This window comes from Octopus sinensis, linkage group LG10 (assembly GCF_006345805.1).
Source record: "Octopus sinensis linkage group LG10, ASM634580v1, whole genome shotgun sequence".
In the NCBI taxonomy this organism is placed as follows: Eukaryota; Metazoa; Mollusca; class Cephalopoda; order Octopoda; family Octopodidae; genus Octopus; species Octopus sinensis.
The window spans coordinates 85,608,773-85,621,211 of NC_043006.1; the positions used below are offsets into that span (position 1 = coordinate 85,608,773).

The 12,439-nt window shown below is 37.9% G+C and overlaps 1 long non-coding RNA gene across 1 annotated transcript in view; it reads left to right on the top strand.

Moving 5' to 3' along the window:
• Window positions 1-2,398, top strand: part of LOC118765197 — a 3,133-nt gene extending 735 nt beyond the window's left edge. The window contains exons 1-2 of the long non-coding RNA XR_005001062.1: window positions 1-1,760; window positions 2,000-2,398. The exon at window positions 1-1,760 is cut by the window's left edge and continues 735 nt beyond it. This is a non-coding gene — a long non-coding RNA (uncharacterized LOC118765197). The remainder of the gene's footprint in view (window positions 1,761-1,999) is intronic.
• Window positions 2,399-12,439: the final 10,041 nt, after the last annotated feature.

The following is a 12,439-nucleotide window of genomic DNA, read 5'->3' on the forward strand; positions in this document are numbered from 1 at the left end:
CCTTGTAAACTATTTCCTCTTGCAACCCCTTAATTGCCCTTTAACATTGTAAACTGTCTACCTTGCAAATAAGCACCTCATGATAAAGACCATTCAATCAGCTAATTTTGTCTACTTCTTTAAAATCCTCAGCAGTTAATTCCAAATAAATGCAGTTTTCTTAAAAGTATTGTTTTTCGCAGAAAATTTTTTGCAAAACAGAATGAGATAGTGGAACAGAACAAAACTATGGCCAAGTGTAATATTTGGATACCTCAATGAACATAAAGAATTTAAAAAAAACTTTATAGGAAGTAGAAAAAGAACCTGAAATTTTACTTCCTATAAATTAAAAAGTTATTAGTCATGTCATATTAGTCATGTCATACAATCTATATATTGTTTGCATAGCAAATGCTATGGCCAGTAAATGGATAACATTGCTTAGTCTGTTTGAAACAATTAGGACCTGGCCAATAGCATACTTTCACCATTGGGAACACTTGAAAATTAAAAGGTATATTAACTTAAAAAATTTCTATTTCTGTCTTATCTCAATATAATTTGTGGATCCTGCAAACCCTGTGACAGTGTCTGTCATTCCATTTGTTTTGCATACCTTTTTTGTGCGTTTTTTTTTTCTTTTTTGCACATTCCTATTGACATTCGAAACACTTGCATCTGTCAGTTGTTAAACTGAAGTGTTTTCTCTGTATTTCTACTTTCCTGAGAATGATAAACCTTTAGATTTGTTTTCCATAATCATTAGAGGTTGCTCATGTAGTTTTTTTTCTTTTTTTTTTAATTTAAAAAAAAGTTTTTCCATTCCTAATAATTGTATTTATTATTGGTAAAACTTTCAGGTTTATTATTTTTATTTTTAGATGAAATTTTATTAATCAGTGTTGTGAAAACTTTAAGTATAAAACTGTAGTTTTGTATCTTTCCATCCATTCGTTTATATATTTTATAATTATTCATATCATTCTTGGGTAAACTTGCACATTTATAACATTTATATATTTAAATTACATAGAATAAGAACATAAACGGTTAAAACATTCCAGACATATCAACGATGTAACATAATCTTTAACTCTTTTAATATCAACCTGCTTGTGCTAATTAATATGTTCCTATTTCAATTAAAATTGTGATCAAAATCTGACATTTAGGTACATTTTAATATTTTATGATAATTCAATTAGGTTGATCCTAATTTATGAGCTTTCTCCACAAGCAATAAACATGTCTATTTTCTCTATGCAGTATCTCCTCCGCCCTCTCTCTCAGCTGTATATGATGTCATATGTGCTGTAATTGAACATTTTAGAGTGGGCAGGCTATGATCCTACACATTTATAACAACCACCCAAATTATAATAATAATAATAATAATAATAAAAGAACAAGTGATTTAAAGTTTTTTTACATATCAGTTCCGAAACCATGAATCTGTTCTACTGAAAATATATCATTCTATATAGTGGTGTATTTCAGCTATGCAGACTTATTTGTGATTCAAATGTTTTATTTCTTTTTCTCCCCCCCCCCTTCTAGCTTTTCTGTCTATTTATAGCTTAGTTTAAATATAACTTTTATTTTTGCATTAATTTCAATTCTCCGATGTATTTTATTACTCTGAGATGACATTTTCTCGTATATTTGTGTGTGTACATATATATATATATATATATAAGACTGGGATATGTTGTACCATTTTAATTCTGTGTTACATGTTTCATTACAATATGGGAATACATTTTATGAATATATCAATAGTATGTATGTGTGTGTATATGTTTGTGTGTCTGTGTTTGTCTCCCTAGCATTGCTTGACAACCGATGCTGGTGTGTTTACGTTCCCGTCACTTAGCGGTTCGGCAAAGGAGACCGATAGAATAAGTACTGGGCTTACAAAGAATAAGTCCCGGGGTCGATTTGCTCGACTAAAGGCGGTGCTCCAGCATGGCCGCAGTCAAATGACTGAAACAAGTAAAAGAGTAAAAGGAGTAAAGAGAGTAATATAATAAATTCATAACTTGTAGAACATCTCCCAACTGTAATGGAATATGCAGATGTGCTTCATGCGGACACAGCTTGGATTATAATCCCTTCTGTGTGTGTGTAAATAAATGCACACGCACACAGACACTCACACCTTTCCATTGGTGTTTTTTTAGTGGGTTAGTTTAGGTTTAATTCTGTCTATCATAGTTGATGTATTTGTCTCTAGCAGAGACAATGAAGCGCTAAACTTTAAAAATCCCACCTGACTGCTTAACCTTTCATGCCTACTACTACTACCCACACAACACACCGTTCCACCTGCCCTAAAAAAAAAAAAAGAAAGATAAAAGTGTCAATTACAATCCTACATCTCTGCCGCTTCTCTGACGCTGTTTACATTCCAGTATCTCTAACTTCTCCATAGTTTATCTTCATTTAATGGAAACAGAGGATTTAAAATGAAATATTTGATAATAGAAATATATTTTGATTATTATATTGGAAAATTTCAAATGCAAATAACAAATATTAAAGCATTTATGTTTGATTCTACTCTAACATTCCATTGTTTATGATTTCATTTTTTTTTTCTGTTTTAATTTTACAATTTTGGTAATAAAAATTAAATGACTATTTTTATTGTTGATCATTGTTTTGTTATCACTTGAATCAAATTACCTATTGTTGTTTATCTGCCAGTTGGCTTTGATTAATTAAACCTATGAGCAATATTTTTCTCTCAGACAGCCTATGTGGTATTGTATAATTCAATGTGTTTGTCCTTTTAAATATTGTTGGGTGTAATTATATTTCTTTACTGCCCACAAAGGGGGTAAACACAGAGGGGACAAACAAGGACAGACAAAGGGATTAAGTCGATTACATCGACCTCAGTGCATAACTAGTACTTAATTTATCAACCCCGAAAGGATGAAAGGCAAAGTTGACCTCGGCGGAATTTGAACTCGGAACATAATGACAGACGAAATACAGCTACCCATTTCATCCGGCGTACTAACGTTTCTGCCAGCTCGATGCTGATCCTTGCTGTTGTGTAGATACACGACAACAGATGCTATAACTGAATGGTTAAATAGCTGCACTTGTACCACTGGACTACTAAAATCATAGAGTAAGAAAACATGGTTATGATGTTGAAGTATTGGGAGTTGAATTTCTTCCCTAAGCTTCAAAAGTTTGTAACCCTACCACAGTTGCTGGAGCAATCCATTTGCAGATACCATATTTTTTAATTTCCATTTTATTTATTTATTTATTTTTTTAGTACATCAACATCAAAATAAAAATTAAATGAAAATTGTAGTTGTGATACCTGTGCCAGTGGCACGTAAAAAACACCATCCGAACGTGGCCGATGCCAGCGCCGCCTTGACTGGCTTCCGTGCCGGTGGCACGTAAAAAGCACCAACCGATTGTGGCCATTGCCAGCCTCCCCTGGCACCTGTGCCGGTGGCACGTAAAAATCACCTACTACACTCACAGAGTGGTTGGCGTTAGGAAGGGCATCCAGCTGTAGAAACACTGCCAGATCAGCCTGCTAGCATAGAAAACGGACGTTAAATGTTGATGATGCATGCCTGAGGTACATACATGGCTGTGTGGTTAATAAGCTTGTTTTCCAACCATGTAATTTTGAGTTCAATCTCACTCTGCAACACCTTGGGCAAGTGTCTTCTTCTACAGACCTGGCTTGAACAAAGGCTTGCGAGTGATTTTGGAATATAGAAACTGGAATAAACCCATTGTTTATATGTGTGTGTGTATTCTTTTCTCCATATTATGTGATGTTGTAAGCGAGTCTCACCACCATACATGCAGTGTTGTTTTCAGTCTTCCGCGAAAAAAGATATTCAGCCAGAAAGAAATATTTCCTTGCTTGGAAACGGGTGAGGGTTGCAACAGGAAGGGCATCCAACCATAGAAACTCTATCTTAAATTTTATCTGATCTATGCAAGCATAGATAAGTAGATGTTTAATAATGATGATGATAATGAAGTGGAAAGATGCTTAATTGTTGCCAGCATGGAGAAACAGGAATGAAGGTGGTTGTCAGCTGTGTTAAAACATGTTTAGTCATAGCTTTATATCCATGAGGTTCTCTGTTCAATCCAACTGCATGACAATTTGGTCAAGTGCCTTTTCCAAATTTTTGAGTGGTGGGTTTATAGTTAAACTAATAGTAATTTGTCTGTGTGGAAGTTTATTAATTTCTGTTATCTGTGTAGGGCAGAGTGATACAAAGAAATTTATTAATTCTTCTTTTTGCCTTACGAGTATTATGTTAGCAGGGTTGATAAGGGAATTTGTGAAGTGAGGAGTTATATGAATGATGATGGTTCCATTCTGTAAATTGTTTGGCATTAGGAAGGACATCCTGCTGTAAAAACCATACCTAAGCAGATATTGGAACTTGGAGGAGTCCTCTGGCTTATCAGCTCATGTCGAACTGTCCATCCCAGGCTAGCATGGAAAACAGATGTTAAATGATGGTGATGATACTATGGTTTATGTTCACGATTATTTTATGTTGGAAATTTAATTTATAGCTTTGGGTTGACCCAAAGCTATAAATTTGCAAGCTGAAATTGCGTAGGCAATAGAATTCTGTTGGATGTAAAGGCAGCGAGTTGGCAGAAACGTTAGCACGCCGGGTGAATTGCTTAGTGGTATTTCGTCTGCTGTTACGTTCTGAGTTCAAATTCCGCTGAGGTCGACTTTACCTTTCATCCTTTCGAGGTCAATAAATTAAGTACCAGTTATGCACTGGAGTCGATATAATCGACTTAATCTCTTTGTCTGTCCTTGTTTGTTCCCTCTATGTTTAGCCCCTTGTGGGCAATAAAGAAATAAGAATTCTGTTGGATGTACTGTACATGTAACTCAGTGCTCCTGCTTAGTGTCATCTTCATGTTGATTGTTTGAGAATTACATCATCGGTGCATCTGTCTGTGGAATACTCAACCGCTTTACAAGCTAATGAATTGGAGTGTTAAGTAAACAAGACTAATATTCTGGAATGGTGTAGAACTCAACAAGGTAAATGTGTGCTTGTTACTTCAGTTCTTTAAATTCTGTATGGATTTTGAGGCTGCACTGTACATAGTGTAATCAAGCCCATGATACATTTGAAAACACATTTCAAGGGAGTAATTCGAACTTTCGTTAGAGGCACATTTAGTTTTTAAACTAATCAAAGGAGGTCTTTCTTGAATAGTGTGACAGGGGTGGTTGATATTTAGCTTGTTATTCCAGCTATGCCCATTCCACCTGTTTTCAATCGTAGTGTTATCTAAAACTACATGATCCACTGTTTTTTTCCCCTTATTTTCAAGATGATAGAACTTTAAATGAGGAAGATTTAGTTACTATTTTTGGCAGGTCATGCAACCAGAAAATGGTGTCTATGCATACATAGACTCCACTCTTTCTGTCTCACACCTCTCCTAAATACATCTGAACCTTCTATCGTTTTTCGAACTCCTCAAATCATTACCAATTCTTTAACCACTTTTCCTTCGTTGAGAACATATACCTAATTACTCTTTTCACTTATGTCATCATTCTCACTGGCTTCAACACTCACAACCCCTACGGATGCAGAAGTCAAACCTTTTTCTATTATCAACGCTTTTTATAAAATCGTTTCATCCCCCTACTCACATTCCAGACCGACAGACATCCCAAACATTGATGATCTCTTTCTCACTCCAGACATGACCTCTATCAAACTGACCATCTCTGCGCCTACAGGATTATACAAGCCCTGTTGCATTGCAACTGCCTAATACACAGCCACATACTACTGAACACTTTTTTTCTACTCCGGATCCTATGGCACTTAAAGTCAACCAGCTGGTCAGAGCTCCGCAACATTTTTTGCTAGGTATCCCTCTCAGCACATATCCTTCGCTCCTGACGCTTAAGAAAGAATTAAACGGGTAATTGAAACTGTAACTGTAGTCGTGTTCCTTCATATCTTCCATGCATCAAATGAAGAACCCAAGTCTTCTTAGTGATTTACTCGGAGCTATAACTGCAGCCATTTGCGCAAAAGAAACAAGATCTTCAATGCCTGGAAAAACTCACCTACTGGAGGAATTTACCAGTTGCGCAACTTCTATAAGACTACTACCCAGCTTGAAGAAGATGCTTTGCACATCGTACAGTCTTTAAGTTTTTTCGCTTCCCAGACTGCAGCTGATTTTTCTGATCCCTTTACCAAAAGAATCTCCACCAACATTGCAGAGTCATCTTTTCCACCACTTACAAAAACACAATGGCCCCGTAATTAGTAATCCTATGAATAAAACTTCCATCTTTGCTGCTCGCTTTACATTCAACTCCCTATTTTACACTCTTGGCCTGCTCCCTCCAAATCTACCCCTTTTCCTTTCAATAGGCTGCCTATCCAGCTCACAAACACGCTGTGGAACTACTTCCAGTTGTTTTAAATAAATAAGGTCACAGCCCTGACAAAGTTTCCTCCATTATATTTAATGCACCCCAGAAGTTTTTCCTCGAGTTACTAAACCTTTTAATCTTGCATTCTCTTCAGGAATATGCACTGATATTTGAAAGCCCGCTTCAACATGTCCCATTCTAAAGAAAACTTCTTGAATGTGAGTTGGACTTAGACACGAATACTTATAAATCCTTCACAAAACTAAATAAAATCAGCTGCCTTCAACATTCTGTGATAAGCCAATCTGGTTTTACAGAGGACAAGAAGTTTTATTCTAGAACATTTGAGAAAATCGTATCACGCCACAGCTTCTTGCTGATTGGTTGATTTTTCACTTGTGCTGCCTAACCAAGTATCTGGCAATTTGGGTTTCAATTTTCCGTTACAGTATGTATGCATGTATGTATGGATGGATTTTAAATTTGGGTATAACTTGCTAGCACAGTCACTGTCTTCGGCTACTTGGTGTCATCAAACAATACGGATATAAGTGCTCCTGGATTTACTTCAGGAATTCCTACGTGTTCATCTAGTATATAAACTCACCCGCGAGAGACCGATGCACGATGGGTTGAAACGACCGTTGTAATTAATAAAGAATCTGGTGAATTACATTTTCTCTTTCTTTCATGTCGAGGCACATGGCCTAGCGGTTAGAGCAGTGGTCGAGGGATCGCAGGTTCGAATCTCAGACCGGGCGATGTGTGTGCTTATGAGCGAAACACCTAAGCTCCACGCGGCTCTGGCAGAAGGTAATGGCCAACTTCTGCTGACTCTTTCGCCACAACTTTCTCTCACTCTTTCCTCCTGCATCTTGCAGCTAACCTGCGACGGACTGCCGTCCCGTCCAGGTGAGGAACCTATATGCCAAGGAAACCGGGAAACCAGCCCATTTGAGCCAGGCATGGTTCAAGAAGAAACAAACTTTCTCTCATGCGTCGTACATGTATATACACCCAGAACCATGCTAAAAGCTTAGAGATGAAATTTAGGATTTCTCGGTTTTCAGTAAATCGATTTTGATAAAACTTTTCCCAGCAGGTTTGCACACTATGGCAACACCATTGTTGTGTATTCATTATTCTGTGTAACGTCTTTTCTTTTTTATTTCAGATTCTTCAGTTTTGGGGTGAACCACGCTAATAGCTTTTGAACGAAAATAGCCCGTCTAGACATATTTTTTCAGAAAATGAAGGGCAATAATACATATTAAGCATAGATTGAGTCTATATTTGACAGAAAACCATAATATAACATTTATTGACATAATAAATTATTTAGCCACAAGACCGCCATTTCGACGGATAACTTCAAAAACCCTATTAGTCATGAAATTTGTCAGTTTCTTAATAGTAGCAGGTTGAACTGCCTCTGCTGTAGCTTTCATGATTGTCCACAAGACATCTTTTGAAATAAATTGGCGCCCATCGGCATAAGTATCTTGTTTAATGATGGACCAAAGATTTTCGATAGGGTTGAAATCCAAAGATGTTGGCAGCCACATCATCAACCTTGCATCTCGTAAGATCTTAGTAATGTGTAGTGATCCTACAACGGCGCTCGCTCGCGCACCGTCCATTTGTATTTCGCGCGTGTTGGTGCCTTTACCAAGGCAGAGAAAGGAAGGGACCTCTCGCGCATGCGCGAACCACCGGAAGCACGACCCTAGCGAGGCAAGGGGGTCGTAGAACGTTTGACCACTAGCAGCAGTCATCAGGGACTTGGGACCCAGCGATTGAAGGCGACGTCACGCGATACATTTTCTCTCCGTTGGAACTAGCTTCTAGCAGTCCTTACCAAATTGTTGCAGACCAACATCGTCTCCATTGTTCGACGCCATCTTGACCCTTTTCTGGTTTAGCGGCTGGACATTGTAAATATTACAATCTATTTACTTTCAGCCTTGCGCGCCCCGAACCAAGGACATCAGATAACACACTTATTGTTATTGTTTACCAAGAAAGAGAATAAAGTAGTTATATGTATATTTTACGTCTGCGTCTTGTTGTTTCTGACTTGTAGAATTCTGGATTATTAAAGTAACGGCTAGTGAGTGATTGCTTTGTGCACCCCAAAAGTGCACGAGGATATTCACCTCACACGTTAAGTTCGTTACAAATGTTTGGGTGATCCAAGCAGAGTGGGAGAGAGTGTTGTCATGCATGAATACGAGATTCCTTAGAAGTGACAGCAGTATGTCATCTAGCCAAGGATATAAGACCTTCAGGAGATTACAGAAGACGTCTGAGGTCACTTTAATCCCTTCAGGCACCTTGACACCTTGACTAGGCCAACAAGTGTCCCCGATGATACCAGCCTACAACATGACTCCTCCACCCTATTGTTGACGTCGTAAACGTTGGAAACGCTCATCACTAAAATAGACCCAATATCAGGTCTGTCAAGGGTCGCCCTGGTTTCGTCGTGTACTTTTGGGCCCACTGGAGCCTCAAACTCCTGTGACGGGGCGTCAAAGGAGGCAGTTTCATGGATTCTCGCACGGAAGCTATGGTCCCGAGGATGTGATTTCTGAATTTTTTTTTCAGTACATGAGGAAGTCCGGAGGCGGTGAAAATGGCTTCGCTTGTTTGTCCAAGTTTCCCACATAACTTGCGGCCAATATTCCTTAAATCCCTAACTGTCACAGTCTTGGAGGTCCCTCAATTGGATATTTTCTTCCTTGGCGAAGGGTCCTTGAGGAATCGTCTAACCGTGTCCACATAATGACCTAACGTCTCCGCAATGAGATGAAGAGACGTGCCTTTAGGACTTTCCTTGGTGATGACAGACTTTCCTTCATCGTTAAAGTCTTTTCCACATCTTATTAATCTTAGAGAAGAGAAACGCTATTAACGTGGTTCACCCCAAAACTGAAGAATTTGAAATATAAAAGAAAGGACGCTACACAGAATAATGAAAACATAACAATGGTGTTGCCATAGTATGCAAACTAGCTAGGAAAAGTTTTATCACAGTCAATTCACAGAAAACCGAGAAATCCTAAAGTTCACTTCTAAGCTATTAGCGTGGTTCTGGGTGTATGTATGTCCTCTAAACTTAATCCATTCTTGAATAGATAAATTGATAAAAATAACAAATTATTGCGGAATTTGAATCTCTGATGCTTAAAAGTAAAATCCAGAGACGCTTTAAAATAAAAACGGTAAATAAATTGATAAATAAAACTGGTGGTAGTTAGTCAAAAAAATCTACGTTTAAGCTAATAATTTTGTGATTCGGGACAAAATTTTCGATTTTAGGATTTCCCCATCAAAAGGTAGACAAAGTTTTCATCTTTAACCATGTCCAAAAGGAACTCCCAAAATTCTTCCAAAAATGGATAAATTTTGATGCGAAAATAGCTCCTATTCTGCTATCAATTGTTTTAGTTTGCCAATGCTGATCTTCCCATCTATAAGGACATCAAAATTGAGAAATATGAATGTTGTGGTCATATGGAGAAGTGGATGGGACGCAGAATGATGGACCTGGTACAGGCAAACAGAGGGAAATCATTCACCGGTGATGATGACAAAAAGTTTAATGGAATTGGAGGTGCGTGTAGGCTCATACAGAAAGCCATTCTATCTATACAGGGTCATTATGGAGCTGCCACCAGGAACCACCCTAATGACAAAGCCTCCATGAAGAGAGCCATACGGATAATTTTCAAGCACAAGTCTAAGGACCATTGTGATTGTGGTGACTTGTGTCTAGCGAAAAATGTGGATGACAAACGTGATCCAAACAAAAACTCCCTGCCAAAATTTGTGCTGGATAAAACGAAGCCTGTGTTTGTAACAAACTCTTGGGTAAGTGTTTGCCTGGAGGATCACAAAATAACAATGAATCATTCCACAACTTAGTTGTGGAAGGGTGTCCTAAATCAATATTTGTCGGGCGATTGCGACTGGAGTTGTCAATAATGCTATTGTAGTTTTCAATCAAGGAGAAATTGGGAAATTGCAAAGATATTTGTGTTTGAAAATTTGGGCCTCAGCCATGGCCATCAGCTGAAAGAGGGACTGAGGCAAGTTCGTGAGCAGAGACTGAAAAAGCATATATGCCTGGACAGAAATCCATAATCAAAATAAAGCATAAGCGCTCTCAAATAGCAAAATCTCAGAAAAATAGCAAAGGATATGCCTCTAGAAGTTATTAGACCGCGCAAAACTAAATATTTCACTAAAATGTGGATATTATCCTTGTGTAGTTGGGCGTTGTTGTAAAATCAACTATTTCCAGCGTTTTTTGCGTTTTTCTCAAAATGAGTAGCAATCTTTAGGTCACGATATCTCCGAGAATATAATTGATGTAATAGGCTGACATTTTGCATGTGTGTTTCTTTGATACTTGCCTGGAATTATTAAATACACTCCATTTGTTCATCTTCTAGAGACACTTGAATGCTACTACTCAGAGGTAAAAAACGCTTGAACTGCTGTATATGGCTATGAGCGACCCCACAACGAAATCTAGGCCAACTTCATAAATGTCTTTGATTCAGCTTCTAGTCTGGAACCCAATCTGTTGGCGTTCCAAGTTAGAGCATTTTATATTTGATATTTCGGTAGAAACATTGACCTTGTAGTGACGCTATACAGCGGCGCGCGCGCGCACCGTTCTTTTCTGTTTCGCGCGTGCGCGAAGCACCGGAAGAAGGACCTTTTGCCTACGTGGCAGTTAGCCGTGGCAGGGGGATCGTAGGACGTTGACCACTAGCGTCCAGCAGCAGTCATTGACTTGAGACAAAGCGACCGAAGGCAACGGACGTATATTTTCTCGCTGTCCATTTTTGATAGCAGTCGGCCGAAGGCTTTAACCAAATTGTTGCAGACAACATCATCTCCCTGTTCCGGACGCCATCTTTGACCAGTGTCGTTAGCATTTGAACTTTGTAAATTCTACAGCGATAACGTTCAGCTCTGACACATCTATACCAAAGGGATACCCAGATATACCAATTATCTGTTACTGTCATAAGAGAATAAAGTAGATATATATATTTTACGTCTGCGTCTTGTTGTTTCTGACTGGTAGAATCTGGATTATTAAAGCAACGGAAAGTGATTGCTTCTCGCACCCCCAAAAGGTCCAGAGAAGATATTCACATGTTTCGTTACAACCTAAAATAAGGGTGTATTTGCCTTATCGATCGTTTGGCGGTCATTTTGAATTTATAATTAAGTCATGAATAGGTAATATGGAAATTTGAATATTATTATTGCTATTATTTATTATTATTTTATTTTTTTGATAGAACTAACATTGTTCTCGATGTATGCCATGTTTGGTTTGCCTGGGTTTTATTCCCGCTCAGGGAGAGCATCTTCAATTTAGGGACGCTTTCCTATGTCTGAGGGGATAGTCTTGTCTTAACACAATTTTGTCTATCTTTATGACCGAGAATAGTAAATTTATAAGGCTAAACGAACAGGAATGTGCAACATTCTTCTTTCTCTTGAGAGGAAAACAGTTCTAACTAACTTGGAATCGAAACCCCTCCGTCAAGAAGTTCATATTTAAAATGTATGAGTCGTTGATCATGTGGCCTACAAAATCGTTTGTAAACAATTTTTACCTCAAGTCAATCGCCTCTTCGCAAGTGCATTTTACTTTACTCACAATTCTTTCTTTGTCAATGAAAGCATCGGAGACATTAATAAATTTGCATTAATATTAATACTCTTTGTAAATTGGACATCTTTACATCTGAAAACTGGATTTTACTGTACTGATTCACTTACAACATGATAATCTGAAATTTTGCACTAGTTACGTTTTTTGTTCCCATAATTCGAACAAACACTTTTTACTCCTCACCATTTAACTAGTTTAATTTTGCTATTTTGGCGCCATGTTTCTCCTTCATTTCATTTGCATTCTGTATTAAGTCAGCCGTTAGTGAAGTTTCACACTTTATTTTTTACTGATTCACCTTTCGTTTGACACCTATTTATTTCCCT